Source organism: Phyllobates terribilis, unplaced genomic scaffold, assembly GCF_046119375.1.
Source record: "Phyllobates terribilis strain yellow unplaced genomic scaffold, ASM4611937v1 Scaffold_9__5_contigs__length_417890890, whole genome shotgun sequence".
NCBI lineage: Eukaryota > Metazoa > Chordata > Amphibia > Anura > Dendrobatidae > Phyllobates > Phyllobates terribilis.
This window is the reverse complement of record NW_027362769.1, coordinates 374,596,253-374,613,974: the sequence shown is the minus strand read 5'-3', so window position 1 is coordinate 374,613,974 and position 17,722 is coordinate 374,596,253.

The window sequence follows — 17,722 nt, the reverse complement described above, 5'->3', positions numbered from 1 at the left end:
AGTGGCAGAGCGTAGTGATAGAGGGTAGTGGCAGAGCGTAGTGATAGAGGGTAGTGGCAGAGCGTAGTAATAGAGGGTAGTGGCAGAGCGTAGTAATAGAGGGTAGTGGCAGAGAGTAGTGATAGAGGGTAGTGGCAGAGCGTAGGAGTAGCGGTAGAGCGTAGTGATAGAGGGTAGTGGCTGAGCGTAGTAATAGAGGGTAGTGGCAGAGCATAGTGATAGACGGTAGAAGCAGAGCGTAGTGATAGAGGGTAGTGGCAGAGCGTAGGAGTAGAGGTAGAGCGTAGTGATAGAGGGTAGTGGCAGAGCGTAGGAGTAGAGGTAGAGTGTAGGATTAGAGGGTAGTTGTAGAGCGTAGTGATAGAGGGTAGTGGCAGAGCGTAGTGATAGAGGGTAGTGGCAGAGCGTAGTGATAGAGGGTAGTGGCAGAGCGTAGTGATAGAGGGTAGTGGCAGAGCGTAGTGATAGAGGGTAGTGGCAGAGCGTAGTGATAGAGGGTAGTGGCAGAGCGTAGTGATAGAGGGTAGTGGCAGAGCGTAGGAGTAGAGGTAGAGCGTAGGAGTAGAGGGTAGTTGTAGAGCGTAGTGATAGAGGGTAGTGGCAGAGCGTAGGAGTAGAGGTAGAGCGTAGTGATAGAAAGTAGTGATAGAGGGTAGTGGCAGAGGGTAGTGATAGAGGGTAGTGGCAGAGCGTAGGAGTAGCGGTAGAGCGTAGTGATAGAGGGTAGTGGCAGAGCGTAGTGATAGAGGGTAGTGGCAGTGCGTAGGAATAGAGGTTTAGTGGCAGAGTGTAGGACTAGAGGTAGAGCGTAACGATAGAGGATAGTGGCAGAGGATAGTGGCAGAGCGTAGCGATAGAGGGTAGTGGCAGAGCGTAGCAATAGAGGGTAGTGGCAGAGCGTAGCGATAGAGGGTAGTGGCAGATCGTAGGAGTAGAGGTACAGCGTAATGATAGAGGGTAGTGGTAGAGCATAGTGATAGAGGGTAGAGGCAGAGCGTAGTGATAGAGGGTAGTGGCAGAGCGAAGAGATAGAGGGTAGTGGCAGAGCGAAGAGATAGAGGGTAGTGGCAGAGAGTAGTAATAGAGGGTAGTGGCAGAGCGTAGTAATAGAGGGTAGTGGCAGAGCATAGTGATAGAGGGTAGTGGCAGAGCGTAGGAGTAGAGGTAGAGCATAGTGGTAGAGGGTAGTGGCAGAGCGTAGTGATAGAGGCAGAGCGTAGGAGTAGAGGTAGAGCATAGTGATAGAGGGTAGTGGCAGAGCGTAGTGATAGAGGGTAGTGGCAGAGCGTAGTGATAGAATGTAGTGGCAGAGCGTAGGAGTAGAGGTAGAGCGTAGGAGTAGAGGTAGAGCGTAGGAGTAGAGGTAGAGCATAGGAGTAGAGGTAGAGCATAGTGATAGAGGGTAGTGGCAGAGCGTAGTGATAGAGGGTAGTGGCAGAGCGTAGTGATAGAGGGTAGTGGCAGAGCGTAGTGATAGAGGCAGAGCGTAGTGGCAGAGCGTAGTGCGTAGTGATAGAGGGTAGTGGCAGAGCGTAGGAGTAGAGGGTAGTGGCAGAGCGTAGTGATAGAAGGTAGTGGCAGAGCGTAGTGATAGAGGGTAGTGGCAGAGCGTAGTGATAGAGGGTAGTGGCAGAGCGTAGTAATAGAGGGTAGTGGCAGAGCGTAGTAATAGAGGGTAGTGGCAGAGAGTAGTGATAGAGGGTAGTGGCAGAGCGTAGTGATAGAGGGTAGTGGCAGAGCGTAGTAATAGAGGGTAGTGGCAGAGCGTAGTAATAGAGGGTAGTGGCAGAGCGTAGTAATAGAGGGTAGTGGCAGAGCGTAGTGATAGAGGGTAGTGGCAGAGCGTAGGAGTAGCGGTAGAGCGTAGTGATAGAGGGTAGTGGCTGAGCGTAGTAATAGAGGGTAGTGGCAGAGCGTAGGAGTAGAGGTAGAGCGTAGTGATAGAGGGTAGTGGCAGAGCGTAGGAGTAGAGGTAGAGCGTAGGATTAGAGGGTAGTTGTAGAGCGTAGTGATAGAGGGTAGTGGCAGAGCGTAGTGATAGAGGGTAGTGGCAGAGCGTAGTGATAGAGGGTAGTGGCAGAGCGTAGTGATAGAGGGTAGTGGCAGAGCGTAGTGATAGAGGGTAGTGGCAGAGCGTAGTGATAGAGGGTAGTGGCAGAGCGTAGTGATAGAGGGTAGTGGCAGAGCGTAGGAGTAGAGGTAGAGCGTAGGAGTAGAGGGTAGTTGTAGAGCGTAGTGATAGAGGGTAGTGGCAGAGCGTAGGAGTAGAGGTAGAGCGTAGTGATAGAAAGTAGTGATAGAGGGTAGTGCCAGAGGGTAGAGATAGAGGGTAGTGGCAGAGCGTAGTGATAGAGGGTAGTGGCAGAGCGTAGTAATAGAGGGTAGTGGCAGAGCGTAGTGATAGACGGTAGAAGCAGAGCGTAGTGATAGAGGGTAGTGGCAGAGCGTAGTAATAGAGGGTAGTGGCAGAGCGTAGGAGTAGAGGTAGAGCGTAGGAGTAGAGGGTAGTTGTAGAGCGTAGTGATAGAGGGTAGTGGCAGAGCGTAGTGATAGAGGGTAGTGGCAGAGCGTAGTAATAGAGGGTAGTGGCAGAGCGTAGGAGTAGAGGTAGAGCGTAGGAGTAGAGGGTAGTTGTAGAGCGTATTGATAGAGGGTAGTGGCAGAGCGTAGTGATAGAGGGTAGTGGCAGAGCGTAGTAATAGAGGGTAGTGGCAGAGCGTAGTGATAGAGGGTAGTGGCAGAGCGTAGTGATAGAGGGTAGTGGCAGAGCGTAGTGATAGAGGGTAGTGGCAGAGCGTAGGAGTAGAGGGTAGTTGTAGAGCGTAGTGATAGAGGGTAGTGGCAGAGCGTAGGAGTAGAGGTAGAGCGTAGTGATAGAGGGTAGTGATAGAGGGTAGTGATAGAGGGTAGTGGCAGAGCGTAGTGATAGAGGGTAGAGGCAGAGAGTAGTGATAGAGGGTAGTGGCAGAGCGTAGGAGCAAAGGTAGAGCTTAGGAGTGGAGGGTAGTGGCAGAGCGTAGTGATAGAGGGTAGTGGCAGAGCGTAGTGATAGAGGGTAGTGGCAGAGCGTAGTGATAGAGGGTAGTGGCAGAGCGTAGTGATAGAGGGTAGTGGCAGAGCGTAGTGATAGAGGGTAGTGGCAGAGCGTAGTGATAGAGGGTAGTGGCAGAGCGTAGTGATAGAAGGTAGTGGCAGAGCGTAGGAGTAGAGGGAAGTGGTAGAGCGTAGTGATAGAGGTTAGTGGCAGAGCGTAGGAATAGAGTTAGAGTGTAGTGATAGAGGGTAGTGGCAGAGCTTAGTGATAGAGGGTAGTAGCAGAGCATAGGAGTAGAGGTAGAGCGTAGTGATAGAGGGTAGTGGCAGAGCGTAGTGATAGAGGGTAGTGGCAGAGCGTAGTGATAGACGGTAGAAGCAGAGCGTAGTGATAGAGGGTAGTGGCAGAGCGTAGGAGTAGAGGGTAGTGGCAGAGCGTAGTGATAGAGGGTAGTGGCAGAGCGTAGGAATAGAGTTAGAGTGTAGTGATAGAGGGTAGTGGCAGAGCTTAGTGATAGAGGGTAGTAGCAGAGCGTAGGAGTAGAGGTAGAGCGTAGTGATAGACGGTAGAAGCAGAGCGTAGTGATAGAGGGTAGTGGCAGAGCGTAGTGATAGAGGGTAGTGGCAGAGAGTAGTGATAGAGGGTAGTGGCAGAGCGTAGTGATAGTGGGTAGTTGCAGAGCGTAGGAGTAGAGGGTAGTGGCAGAGCGTAGTGATAGAGGGTAGAGGCAGAGCGTAGGAGTAGAGGGTAGTGGCAGAGCGTAGTGATAGAGGGTAGAGGCAGAGCGTAGGAGTAGAGGGTAGTGGTAGAGCATTAGAGTAGAGGGGAAGTGGCAGAGCATATTGATAGAGGGTAGAGGCAGACCGTAGTGATAGAGGGTAGTGGCAGAGCGTAGTGATAGAGGGTAGTTGCAGAGCGTAGGAGTAGAGGGTAGTGGCAGAGCGTAGTGATAGAGGGTAGAGGCAGAGCGTAGGAGTAGAGGGTAGTGGCAGAGCGTAGTGATAGAGGGTAGAGGCAGAGCGTAGGAGTAGAGGGTAGTGGTAGAGCATTAGAGTAGAGGGGAAGTGGCAGAGCATATTGATAGAGGGTAGAGGCAGACCGTAGTGATAGAGGGTAGTGGCAGAGCGTAGTGATAGAGGGTGGTGTCAGAGAGTAGTGATAGAGGGTAGTAGCAGGGCGTAGGAGTAGAGGTAGAGCGTAGGAGTAGAGGGTAGTTGTAGAGCGTAGTGATAGAGGGTAGTGGCAGAGCGTAGTGATAGAGGGTAGAGGCAGAGAGTAGTGATAGAGGGTAGTGGCAGAGCGTAGTGATAGAGGGTAGTGGCAGAGCGTAGGAGCAAAGGTAGAGCTTAGGAGTGGAGGGTAGTGGCAGAGCGTAGTGATAGAGGGTAGTGGCAGAGCGTAGTGATAGAGGGTAGTGGCAGAGCGTAGGAGTAGAGGGTAGTGGCAGAGCGTAGTGATAGAGGGTAGTGGCAGAGCGTAGTGATAGAGGATAGTGGCAGAGCGTAGTGATAGAGGGTAGTGGCAGAGCGTAGTGATAGAGGGTAGTGGCAGAGCGTAGTGATAGAGGGTAGTGGCAGAGCGTAGTGATAGAGGGTAGTGGCAGAGCGTAGGAGTAGAGGGTAGTGGCAGAGCGTAGTGATAGAGGGTAGTGGCAGAGCGTAGTGATAGAGGGTAGTGGCAGAGCGTAGGAGTAGAGGGAAGTGGTAGAGCGCAGTGATAGAGGGTAGTGGCAGAGCGTAGGAATAGAGTTAGAGCGTAGTGATAGAGGGTAGTGGCAGAGCTTAGTGACAGAGGGTAGTGGCAGAGCGTAGTGATAGAGGGTAGTGGCAGAGCGTAGTGATAGAGGGTAGTGGCAGAGCGTAGTGATAGAGGGTAGTGGCAGAGCGTAGTGATAGAGGGTAGTGGCAGAGCGTAGTGATAGAGGGTAGTGGCAGAGGGTAGTGGCAGAGCGTAGTGATAGAGGGTAGTGGCAGAGCGTAGTGATAGAGGGTAGTGGCAGAGCGTAGTGATAGAGGGTAGTGGCAGAGCATAGTGATAGAGGGTAGTGGCAGAGCATAGTGATAGAGGGTAGTGGCAGAGCATAGTGATAGAGGGTAGTGGCAGAGCGTAGGAGTAGAGGTAGAGCATAGTGGTAGAGGGTAGTGGCAGAGCGTAGTGATAGAGGCAGAGCGTAGGAGTAGAGGTAGAGCATAGTGATAGAGGGTAGTGGCAGAGCGTAGTGATAGAGGGTAGTGGCAGAGCGTAGTGATAGAGGGTAGTGGCAGAGCGTAGTGATAGAGGGTAGTGGCAGAGCGTAGTGATAGAGGGTACTGGCAGAGCGTAGTGATAGAATGTAGTGGCAGAGCGTAGGAGTAGAGGTAGAGCGTAGGAGTAGAGGTAGAGCGTAGGAGTAGAGGTAGAGCGTAGGAGTAGAGGTAGAGCGTAGGAGTAGAGGTAGAGCGTAGGAGTAGAGGGTAGTGGCAGAGCGTAGTGATAGAGGGTAGTGGCAGAGCATAGTGATAGAGGGTAGTGGCAGAGCGTAGTGATAGAGGCAGAGCGTAGGAATAGAGGTAGAGCATAGGAGTAGAGGGTAGTGGCAGAGCGTAGTGGCAGAGCGTAGTGATAGAATGTAGTGGCAGAGCGTAGGAGTAGAGGTAGAGCGTAGGAGTAGAGGGTAGTTGTAGAGCGTAGTGATAGAGGGTAGTGGCAGAGCGTAGGAGTAGAGGTAGAGCGTAGTGATAGAAAGTAGTGATAGAGGGTAGTGGCAGAGGGTAGTGATAGAGGGTAGTGGCAGAGCGTAGTGATAGAGGGTAGTGGCAGAGCGTAGTAATAGAGGGTAGTGGCAGAGCGTAGTGATAGACGGTAGAAGCAGAGCGTAGTGATAGAGGGTAGTGGCAGAGCGTAGTAATAGAGGGTAGTGGCAGAGCGTAGGAGTAGAGGTAGAGCGTAGGAGTAGAGGGTAGTTGTAGAGCGTAGTGATAGAGGGTAGTGGCAGAGCGTAGTAATAGAGGGTAGTGGCAGAGCGTAGGAGTAGAGGTAGAGCGTAGGAGTAGAGGGTAGTTGTAGAGCGTAACGATAGAGGATAGTGGCAGAGGATAGTGGCAGAGCGTAGCGATAGAGGGTAGTGGCAGAGCGTAGCAATAGAGGGTAGTGGCAGAGCGTAGCGATAGAGGGTAGTGGCAGATCGTAGGAGTAGAGGTACAGCGTAATGATAGAGGGTAGTGGTAGAGCATAGTGATAGAGGGTAGAGGCAGAGCGAAGAGATAGAGGGTAGTGGCAGAGCGAAGAGATAGAGGGTAGTGGCAGAGCGTAGTAATAGAGGGTAGTGGCAGAGCGTAGTAATAGAGGGTAGTGGCAGAGCATAGTGATAGAGGGTAGTGGCAGAGCGTAGGAGTAGAGGTAGAGCATAGTGGTAGAGGGTAGTGGCAGAGCGTAGTGATAGAGGCAGAGCGTAGGAGTAGAGGTAGAGCATAGTGATAGAGGGTAGTGGCAGAGCGTAGTGATAGAATGTAGTGGCAGAGCGTAGGAGTAGAGGTAGAGCGTAGGAGTAGAGGTAGAGCGTAGGAGTAGAGGTAGAGCATAGGAGTAGAGGTAGAGCATAGTGATAGAGGTTAGTGGCAGAGCGTAGTGATAGAGGCAGAGCGTAGGAGTAGAGGTAGAGCATAGTGATAGAGGGTAGTGGCAGAGCGTAGTGATAGAGGGTAGTGGCAGAGCGTAGTGATAGAGGGTAGTGGCAGAGCGTAGTGATAGAGGCAGAGCGTAGTGGCAGAGCGTAGTGCGTAGTGATAGAGGGTAGTGGCAGAGCGTAGGAGTAGAGGGTAGTGGCAGAGCGTAGTGATAGAAGGTAGTGGCAGAGCGTAGTGATAGAGGGTAGTGGCAGAGCGTAGTGATAGAGGGTAGTGGCAGAGCGTAGTAATAGAGGGTAGTGGCAGAGCGTAGTAATAGAGGGTAGTGGCAGAGAGTAGTGATAGAGGGTAGTGGCAGAGCGTAGTGATAGAGGGTAGTGGCAGAGCGTAGGAGTAGCGGTAGAGCGTAGTGATAGAGGGTAGTGGCTGAGCGTAGTAATAGAGGGTAGTGGCAGAGCGTAGGAGTAGAGGTAGAGCGTAGTGATAGAGGGTAGTGGCAGAGCGTAGGAGTAGAGGTAGAGCGTAGGATTAGAGGGTAGTTGTAGAGCGTAGTGATAGAGGGTAGTGGCAGAGCGTAGTGATAGAGGGTAGTGGCAGAGCGTAGTGATAGAGGGTAGTGGCAGAGCGTAGTGATAGAGGGTAGTGGCAGAGCGTAGTGATAGAGGGTAGTGGCAGAGCGTAGTGATAGAGGGTAGTGGCAGAGCGTAGGAGTAGAGGTAGAGCGTAGGAGTAGAGGGTAGTTGTAGAGCGTAGTGATAGAGGGTAGTGGCAGAGCGTAGGAGTAGAGGTAGAGCGTAGTGATAGAAAGTAGTGATAGAGGGTAGTGCCAGAGGGTAGAGATAGAGGGTAGTGGCAGAGCGTAGTGATAGAGGGTAGTGGCAGAGCGTAGTAATAGAGGGTAGTGGCAGAGCGTAGTGATAGACGGTAGAAGCAGAGCGTAGTGATAGAGGGTAGTGGCAGAGCGTAGTAATAGAGGGTAGTGGCAGAGCGTAGGAGTAGAGGTAGAGCGTAGGAGTAGAGGGTAGTTGTAGAGCGTAGTGATAGAGGGTAGTGGCAGAGCGTAGTGATAGAGGGTAGTGGCAGAGCGTAGTAATAGAGGGTAGTGGCAGAGCGTAGGAGTAGAGGTAGAGCGTAGGAGTAGAGGGTAGTTGTAGAGCGTACTGATAGAGGGTAGTGGCAGAGCGTAGTGATAGAGGGTAGTGGCAGAGCGTAGTAATAGAGGGTAGTGGCAGAGCGTAGTGATAGAGGGTAGTGGCAGAGCGTAGTGATAGATGGTAGTGGCAGAGCGTAGTGATAGAGGGTAGTGGCAGAGCGTAGTGATAGAGGGTAGTGGCAGAGCGTAGGAGTAGAGGGTAGTTGTAGAGCGTAGTGATAGAGGGTAGTGGCAGAGCGTAGGAGTAGAGGTAGAGCGTAGTGATAGAGGGTAGTGATAGAGGGTAGTGATAGAGGGTAGTGGCAGAGCGTAGTGATAGAGCGTAGTGATAGAGGGTAGTGGCAGAGCGTAGTGATAGAGGGTAGAGGCAGAGAGTAGTGATAGAGGGTAGTGGCAGAGCGTAGGAGCAAAGGTAGAGCTTAGGAGTGGAGGGTAGTGGCAGAGCGTAGTGATAGAGGGTAGTGGCAGAGCGTAGTGATAGAGGGTAGTGGCAGAGCGTAGTGATAGAGGGTAGTGGCAGAGCGTAGTGATAGAGGGTAGTGGCAGAGCGTAGTGATAGAGGGTAGTGGCAGAGCGTAGTGATAGAGGGTAGTGGCAGAGCGTAGTGATAGAGGGTAGTGGCAGAGCGTAGGAGTAGAGGGAAGTGGTAGAGCGTAGTGATAGAGGTTAGTGGCAGAGCGTAGGAATAGAGTTAGAGTGTAGTGATAGAGGGTAGTGGCAGAGCTTAGTGATAGAGGGTAGTAGCAGAGCATAGGAGTAGAGGTAGAGCGTAGTGATAGAGGGTAGTGGCAGAGCGTAGTGATAGAGGGTAGTGGCAGAGCGGAGTGATAGACGGTAGAAGCAGAGCGTAGTGATAGAGGGTAGTGGCAGAGCGTAGGAGTAGAGGGTAGTGGCAGAGCGTAGTGATAGAGGGTAGTGGCAGAGCGTAGGAATAGAGTTAGAGTGTAGTGATAGAGGGTAGTGGCAGAGCTTAGTGATAGAGGGTAGTAGCAGAGCGTAGGAGTAGAGGTAGAGCGTAGTGATAGACGGTAGAAGCAGAGCGTAGTGATAGAGGGTAGTGGCAGAGCGTAGTGATAGAGGGTAGTGGCAGAGAGTAGTGATAGAGGGTAGTGGCAGAGCGTAGTGATAGTGGGTAGTGGCAGAGCGTAGTGATAGAGGGTAGTTGCAGAGCGTAGGAGTAGAGGGTAGTGGCAGAGCGTAGTGATAGAGGGTAGAGGCAGAGCGTAGGAGTAGAGGGTAGTGGCAGAGCGTAGTGATAGAGGGTAGAGGCAGAGCGTAGGAGTAGAGGGTAGTGGTAGAGCATTAGAGTAGAGGGTAGTGGCAGAGCATATTGATAGAGGGTAGAGGCAGACCGTAGTGATAGAGGGTAGTGGCAGAGCGTAGTGATAGAGGGTAGTGTCAGAGAGTAGTGATAGAGGGTAGTAGCAGAGCGTAGGAGTAGAGGTAGAGCGTAGGAGTAGAGGGTAGTTGTAGAGCGTAGTGATAGAGGGTAGTGGCAGAGCGTAGTGATAGAGGGTAGAGGCAGAGAGTAGTGATAGAGGGTAGTGGCAGAGCGTAGTGATAGAGGGTAGTGGCAGAGCGTAGGAGCAAAGGTAGAGCTTAGGAGTGGAGGGTAGTGGCAGAGCGTAGTGATAGAGGGTAGTGGCAGAGCGTAGTGATAGAGGGTAGTGGCAGAGCGTAGGAGTAGAGGGTAGTGGCAGAGCGTAGTGATAGAGGGTAGTGGCAGAGCGTAGTGATAGAGGATAGTGGCAGAGCGTAGTGATAGAGGGTAGTGGCAGAGCGTAGTGATAGAGGGTAGTGGCAGAGCGTAGTGATAGAGGGTAGTGGCAGAGCGTAGTGATAGAGGGTAGTGGCAGAGCGTAGGAGTAGAGGGTAGTGGCAGAGCGTAGTGATAGAGGGTAGTGGCAGAGCGTAGTGATAGAGGGTAGTGGCAGAGCGTAGTGATAGAGGGTAGTGGCAGAGCGTAGGAGTAGAGGGAAGTGGTAGAGCGTAGTGATAGAGGTTAGTGGCAGAGCGTAGGAATAGAGTTAGAGCGTAGTGATAGAGGGTAGTGGCAGAGCTTAGTGACAGAGGGTAGTGGCAGAGCGTAGTCATAGAGGGTAGTGGCAGAGCGTAGTGATAGAGGGTAGTGGCAGAGCGTAGTGATAGAGGTTAGTGGCAGAGCGTAGTGATAGAGGGTAGTGGCAGAGGGTAGTGGCAGAGCGTAGTGATAGAGGGTAGTGGCAGAGCGTAGTGATAGAGGGTAGTGGCAGAGCGTAGTGATAGAGGGTAGTGGCAGAGCATAGTGATAGAGGGTAGTGGCAGAGCATAGTGATAGAGGGTAGTGGCAGAGCATAGTGATAGAGGGTAGTGGCAGAGCGTAGGAGTAGAGGTAGAGCATAGTGGTAGAGGGTAGTGGCAGAGCGTAGTGATAGAGGCAGAGCGTAGGAGTAGAGGTAGAGCATAGTGATAGAGGGTAGTGGCAGAGCGTAGTGATAGAGGGTAGTGGCAGAGCGTAGTGATAGAGGGTAGTGGCAGAGCGTAGTGATAGAGGGTAGTGGCAGAGCGTAGTGATAGAGGGTAGTGGCAGAGCGTAGTGATAGAGGGTACTGGCAGAGCGTAGTGATAGAATGTAGTGGCAGAGCGTAGGAGTAGAGGTAGAGCGTAGGAGTAGAGGTAGAGCGTAGGAGTAGAGGTAGAGCGTAGGAGTAGAGGTAGAGCGTAGGAGTAGAGGTAGAGCGTAGGAGTAGAGGGTAGTGGCAGAGCGTAGTGATAGAGGGTAGTGGCAGAGCATAGTGATAGAGGGTAGTGGCAGAGCGTAGTGATAGAGGCAGAGCGTAGGAATAGAGGTAGAGCATAGGAGTAGAGGGTAGTGGCAGAGCGTAGTGGCAGACCGTAGTGATAGAATGTAGTGGCAGAGCGTAGGAGTAGAGGTAGAGCGTAGGAGTAGAGGGTAGTTGTAGAGCGTAGTGATAGAGGGTAGTGGCAGAACGTAGGAGTAGAGGTAGAGCGTAGTGATAGAAAGTAGTGATAGAGGGTAGTGGCAGAGGGTAGTGATAGAGGGTAGTGGCAGAGCGTAGTGATAGAGGGTAGTGGCAGAGCGTAGTAATAGAGGGTAGTGGCAGAGCGTAGTGATAGACGGTAGAAGCAGAGCGTAGTGATAGAGGGTAGTGGCAGAGCGTAGTAATAGAGGGTAGTGGCAGAGCGTAGGAGTAGAGGTAGAGCGTAGGAGTAGAGGGTAGTTGTAGAGCGTAGTGATAGAGGGTAGTGGCAGAGCGTAGTGATAGAGGGTAGTGGCAGAGCGTAGTAATAGAGGGTAGTGGCAGAGCGTAGGAGTAGAGGTAGAGCGTAGGAGTAGAGGGTAGTTGTAGAGCGTACTGATAGAGGGTAGTGGCAGAGCGTAGTGATAGAGGGTAGTGGCAGAGCGTAGTAATAGAGGGTAGTGGCAGAGCGTAGTGATAGAGGGTAGTGGCAGAGCGTAGTGATAGAGGGTAGTGGCAGAGCGTAGTGATAGAGGGTAGTGGCAGAGCGTAGGAGTAGAGGGTAGTTGTAGAGCGTAGTGATAGAGGGTAGTGGCAGAGCGTAGGAGTAGAGGTAGAGCGTAGTGATAGAGGGTAGTGATAGAGGGTAGTGGCAGAGCGTAGTGATAGAGCGTAGTGATAGAGGGTAGTGGCAGAGCGTAGTGATAGAGGGTAGAGGCAGAGAGTAGTGATAGAGGGTAGTGGCAGAGCGTAGGAGTAGAGGGTAGTGGCAGAGCGTAGTGATAGAGGGTAGTGGCAGAGCGTAGTGATAGAGGGTAGTGGCAGAGCGTAGGAGTAGAGGGTAGTGGCAGAGCGTAGTGATAGAGGGTAGTGGCAGAGCGTAGTGATAGAGGGTAGTGGCAGAGCGTAGTGATAGAGGGTAGTGGCAGAGCGTAGTGATAGAGGGTAGTGGCAGAGCGTAGTGATAGAGGGTAGTGGCAGAGCGTAGTGATAGAGGGTAGTGGCAGAGCGTAGGAGTAGAGGGTAGTGGCAGAGCGTAGTGATAGAGGGTAGTGGCAGAGCGTAGTGATAGAGGGTAGTGGCAGAGCGTAGTGATAGAGGGTAGTGGCAGAGCGTAGGAGTAGAGGGAAGTGGTAGAGCGTAGTGATAGAGGTTAGTGGCAGAGCGTAGGAATAGAGTTAGAGCGTAGTGATTGAGGGTAGTGGCAGAGCTTAGTGACAGAGGGTAGTGGCAGAGCGTAGTGACAGAGGGTAGTGGCAGAGCGTAGTGATAGAGGGTAGTGGCAGAGCGTAGTGATAGAGGGTAGTGGCAGAGCGTAGTGATAGAGGGTAGTGGCAGAGGGTAGTGGCAGAGCGTAGTGATAGAGGGTAGTGGCAGAGCGTAGTGATAGAGGGTAGTGGCAGAGCGTAGTGATAGAGGGTAGTGGCAGAGCATAGTGATAGAGGGTAGTGGCAGAGCATAGTGATAGAGGGTAGTGGCAGAGCGTAGGAGTAGAGGTAGAGCATAGTGGTAGAGGGTAGTGGCAGAGCGTAGTGATAGAGGCAGAGCGTAGGAGTAGAGGTAGAGCATAGTGATAGAGGGTAGTGGCAGAGCGTAGTGATAAAGGGTAGTGGCAGAGCGTAGTGATAGAGGGTAGTGGCAGAGCGTAGTGATAGAGGGTAGTGGCAGAGCGTAGTGATAGAGGGTAGTGGCAGAGCGTAGTGATAGAGGGTACTGGCAGAGCGTAGTGATAGAATGTAGTGGCAGAGCGTAGGAGTAGAGGTAGAGCGTAGGAGTAGAGGTAGAGCGTAGGAGTAGAGGTAGAGCGTAGGAGTAGAGGTAGAGCGTAGGAGTAGAGGTAGAGCGTAGGAGTAGAGGGTAGTGGCAGAGCGTAGTGATAGAGGGTAGTGGCAGAGCATAGTGATAGAGGGTAGTGGCAGAGCGTAGTGATAGAGGCAGAGCGTAGGAATAGAGGTAGAGCATAGGAGTAGAGGGTAGTGGCAGAGCGTAGTGGCAGAGCGTAGTGATAGAATGTAGTGGCAGAGCGTAGGAGTAGGGGTAGAGTGTAGGAGTAAAGGTAGAGCGTAGGAGTAGAGGTAGAGCGTAGGAGTAGAGGGTAGTGGCAGAGCGTAGTGATAGAGGGTAGTGGCAGAGCGTAGTGATAGAAGGTAGTGGCAGAGCGTAGTGATAGAGGGTAGTGGCAGAGCGTAGTGATAGAGGGTAGTGGCAGAGCGTAGGGGTAGAGGTAGAGCGTAGTGATAGAGGGTAGTGGCAGAGCGTAGGGGTAGAGGTAGAGCGTAGTGATAGAGGGTAGTGGCAGAGCGTAGGAGTAGAGGTAGAGCGTAGTTGTAGAGGGTAGTTGTAGAGCGTAGGAGTAGAGGGTAGTTGTAGAGCGTAGTGATAGAGGGTAGTGGCAGAGCGTAGTGATAGAGGGTAGTGGCAGAGCGTAGTGATAGAGGGTAGTGGCAGAGCGTAGGAGTAGAGGGTAGTTGTAGAGCGTAGTGATAGAGGGTAGTGGCAGAGCGTAGGAGTAGAGGTAGAGCGTAGTGATAGAGGGTAGTGATAGAGGGTAGTGGCAGAGGGTAGTGGCAGAGGGTAGTGGCAGAGGGTAGTGATAGAGGGTAGTGGCAGAGCGTAGTGATAGAGGGTAGAGGCAGAGCGTAGTGATAGAGGGTAGTGGCAGAGCGCAGGAGCAAAGGTAGAGCTTAGTAGTGGAGGGTAGTGGCAGAGCGTAGTGATAGAGCGTAGTGATAGAGGGTAGTGATAGAGGGTAGTGATAGAGGGTAGTGGCAGAGCGTAGTGATAGAGGGTAGTGGCAGAGCGTAGTGATAGAGGGTAGTGGCAGAGCGTAGTGATAGAGGGTAGTGGCAGAGCGTAGGAGCAAAGGTAGAGCTTAGGAGTGGAGGGTAGTGGCAGAGCGTAGTGATAGAGGGTAGTGGCAGAGCGTAGTGATAGAGGGTAGTGGCAGAGCGTAGGAGTAGAGGGTAGTGGCAGAGCGTAGTGATAGAGGGTAGTGGCAGAGCGTAGTGATAGAGGGTAGTGGCAGAGCGTAGTGATAGAGGGTAGTGGCAGAGCGTAGTGATAGAGGGTAGTGGCAGAGCGTAGTGATAGAGGGTAGTGGCAGAGCGTAGTGATAGAGGGTAGTGGCAGAGCGTAGTGATAGAGGGTAGTGGCAGAGCGTAGGAGTAGAGGGAAGTGGTAGAGCGTAGTGATAGAGGTTAGTGGCAGAGCGTAGGAATAGAGTTAGAGCGTAGTGATAGAGGGTAGTGGCAGAGCTTAGTGACAGAGGGTAGTGGCAGAGCGTAGTGATAGAGGATAGTGGCAGAGCGTAGTGATAGAGGGTAGTGGCAGAGCGTAGTGATAGAGGGTAGTGGCAGAGCGTAGTGATAGAGGGTAGTGGCAGAGGGTAGTGGCAGAGCGTAGTGATAGAGGGTAGTGATAGAGGGTAGTGGCAGAGCGTAGTCATAGAGAGTAGTGATAGAGGGTAGTGGCAGAGGGTAGTGGCAGAGCGTAGTGATAGAGGGTAGTGATAGAGGGTAGTGGCAGAGCGTAGTGATAGAGGGTAGTGATAGAGGGTAGTGGCAGAGCGTAGTGATAGAGGGTAGTGGCAGAGCATAGTGATAGAGGGTAGTGGCAGAGCATAGTGATAGAGGGTAGTGGCAGAGCGTAGGAGTAGAGGTAGAGCATAGTGGTAGAGGGTAGTGGCAGAGCGTAGTGATAGAGGCAGAGCGTAGGAGTAGAGGTAGAGCATAGTGATAGAGGGTAGTGGCAGAGCGTAGTGATAGAGGGTAGTGGCAGAGCGTAGTGATAGAGGGTAGTGGCAGAGCGTAGTGATAGAGGATAGTGGCAGAGCGTAGTGATAGAGGGTAGTGGCAGAGCGTAGTGATAGAGGGTACTGGCAGAGCGTAGTGATAGAATGTAGTGGCAGAGCGTAGGAGTAGAGGTAGAGCGTAGGAGTAGAGGTAGAGCGTAGGAGTAGAGGTAGAGCGTAGGAGTAGAGGTAGAGCGTAGGAGTAGAGGTAGAGCGTAGGAGTAGAGGTAGAGCGTAGGAGTAGAGGGTAGTGGCAGAGCGTAGTGATAGAGGGTAGTGGCAGAGCATAGTGATAGAGGGTAGTGGCAGAGCGTAGTGATAGAGGCAGAGCGTAGGAATAGAGGTAGAGCATAGGAGTAGAGGGTAGTGGCAGAGCGTAGTGATAGAATGTAGTGGCAGAGCGTAGGAGTAGGGGTAGAGTGTAGGAGTAAAGGTAGAGCGTAGGAGTAGAGGTAGAGCGTAGGAGTAGAGGGTAGTGGCAGAGCGTACTGATAGAGGGTAGTGGCAGAGCGTAGTGATAGAAGGTAGTGGCAGAGCGTAGTGATAGAGGGTAGTGGCAGAGCGTAGTGATAGAGGGTAGTGGCAGAGCGTAGTGATAGAGGGTAGTGGCAGAGCGTAGGGGTAGAGGTAGAGCGTAGTGATAGAGGGTAGTGGCAGAGCGTAGGAGTAGAGGTAGAGCGTAGTTGTAGAGGGTAGTTGTAGAGCGTAGGAGTAGAGGGTAGTTGTAGAGCGTAGTGATAGAGGGTAGTGGCAGAGCGTAGTGATAGAGGGTAGTGGCAGAGCGTAGTGATAGAGGGTAGTGGCAGAGCGTAGGAGTAGAGGGTAGTTGTAGAGCGTAGTGATATAGGGTAGTGGCAGAGCGTAGGAGTAGAGGTAGAGCGTAGTGATAGAGGGTAGTGATAGAGGGTAGTGGCAGAGGGTAGTGGCAGAGGGTAGTGGCAGAGGGTAGTGATAGAGGGTAGTGGCAGAGCGTAGTGATAGAGGGTAGAGGCAGAGCGTAGTGATAGAGGGTAGTGGCAGAGCGCAGGAGCAAAGGTAGAGCTTAGTAGTGGAGGGTAGTGGCAGAGCGTAGTGATAGAGCGTAGTGATAGAGGGTAGTGATAGAGGGTAGTGATAGAGGGTAGTGGCAGTGCGTAGTGATAGAGGGTAGTGGCAGAGCGTAGTGATAGAGGGTAGTGGCAGAGCGTAGTGAGAGGGTAGTGGCAGAGCGTAGTGATAGAGGGTAGTGGCAGAGCGTAGTGATAGAGGGTAGTGGCAGAGCGTAGGAGTAGAGGTAGAGCGTAGGAATAGAGGGTAGTTGTAGAGCGTAGTGAAAGAGGGTAGTGGCAGAGCGTAGGAGTAGAGGTAGAGCGTAGTGATAGAGGGTAGTGGCAGAGCGTAGTGATAGAGGGTAGTGGCAGAGCGTAGTGATAGAGGGTAGTGGCAGAGCGTAGTGATAGAGGGTAGTGGCATAGTGTAGTAATAGAGGGTAGTGGCAGAGCGTAGTGATAGACGGTAGAAGCAGAGCGTAGTGATAGAGGGTAGTGGCAGAGCGTAGTGATAGAGGGTAGTGGCAGAGCGTAGTGATAGAGGGTAGTGGCAGAGCGTAGGAGTAGAGGGAAGTGGTAGAGCGTAGTGATAGAGGTTAGTGGCAGAGCGTAGGAATAGAGTTAGAGCGTAGTGATAGAGGGTAGTGGCAGAGCGTAGGAGTAGAGGTTGAGAGTAGTGATAGACGGTAGAGGCAGAGCGTAGTGATAGAGGGTAGTGGCAGAGCGTAGTGATAGAGGGTAGTGGCAGAGCGTAGTGATAGAGGGTAGTGGCAGAGAGTAGTGATAGAGGGTACTAGCAGAGCGTAGGAGTAGAGGTTGAGAGTAGTGATAGACGGTAGAGGCAGAGCGTAGTGATAGAGGGTAGTGGCAGAGCGTAGTGATAGAGGGTAGTGGCAGAGCGTAGTGATAGAGGGTAGTGGCAGAGAGTAGTGATAGAGGGTAGTGGCAGAGAGTAGTGATAGAGGGTAGTGGCAGAGCGTAGGAGTAGAGGTAGAGCATAGTGATAGAGGGTAGTGATAGAGGGTAGTGGCAGGGGGTAGTGATAAAGGGTAGTGGCAGAGCGTAGTGATAGATGGTAGAGGCAGAGAGTAGTGATAGAGGGTAGTGGCAGAGCGTAGTGATAGAGGGTAGTGGCAGAGCGTAGTGATAGAGGGTAGTGGCAGAGCGTAGGAGTAGAGGGTAGTGGCAGAGCGTAGGAGTAGAGGGTAGTGGCAGAGCGTAGTGATAGAGGGTAGTGGCAGAGCGTAGTGATAGAGGGTAGTGGCAAAGCGTAGTGATAGAGGGTAGTGGCAGAGCGTAGTGATAGAGGGTAGTGGCAGAGCGTAGTGATAGAGGGTAGTGGCAGAGCGTAGTGATAGAGGGTAGTGGCAGAGCGTAGGAGTAGAGGGAAGTGGTAGAGCGTAGTGATAGAGGTTAGTGGCAGAGCGTAGGAATAGAGTTAGAGCGTAGTGATAGAGGGTAGTGGCAGAGCTTAGTGATACAGGGTAGTAGCAGAGCGTAGGAGTAGAGGTAGAGCGTAATGATAGACGGTAGTGGCAGAGTGTAGTGATAGAGGGTAGTGGCAGAGCGTAGTGATAGAGGGTAGTGGCAGAGCGTAGTGATAGAGGGTAGTGGCAGAGCGTAGTGATAGAGGGTAGTGGCAGAGCGTAGTGATAGAGGGTAGTGGCAGAGCGTAGTGATAGAGGGTATTGGCAGAGCGTAGTGATAGAGGGTAGTGGCAGAGCGTAGGAGTAGAGGTAGAGCATAGGAGTAGAGGGTAGTGGCAGAGCGTATTGATAGAGGGTAGTGGCAGAGCGTAGTGATAGAGGGTAGTGGCAGAGCGTAGTGATAGAGGGTAGTGGCAGAGCGTAGTGAGAGAGGGTAGTGGCAGAGCGTAGTGATAGAGGGTAGTGACAGAGCGTAGTGATAGAGGGTTGTGGCAGAGCATAGTGATAGAGGGTAGTGGCAGAGCGTAGGAGTAGAGGTAGAGCATAGTGATAGAGGGTAGTGGCAGAGCGTAGTGATAGAGGGTAGTGGCAGAGCGTAGTGATAGAGGGTACTGGCAGAGCGTAGTGATAGAGGGTACTGGCAGAGCGTAGTGATAGAGGGTACTGGCAGAGCGTAGTGATAGAGGGTACTGGCAGAGCGTAGTGATAGAGGGTACTGGCAGAGC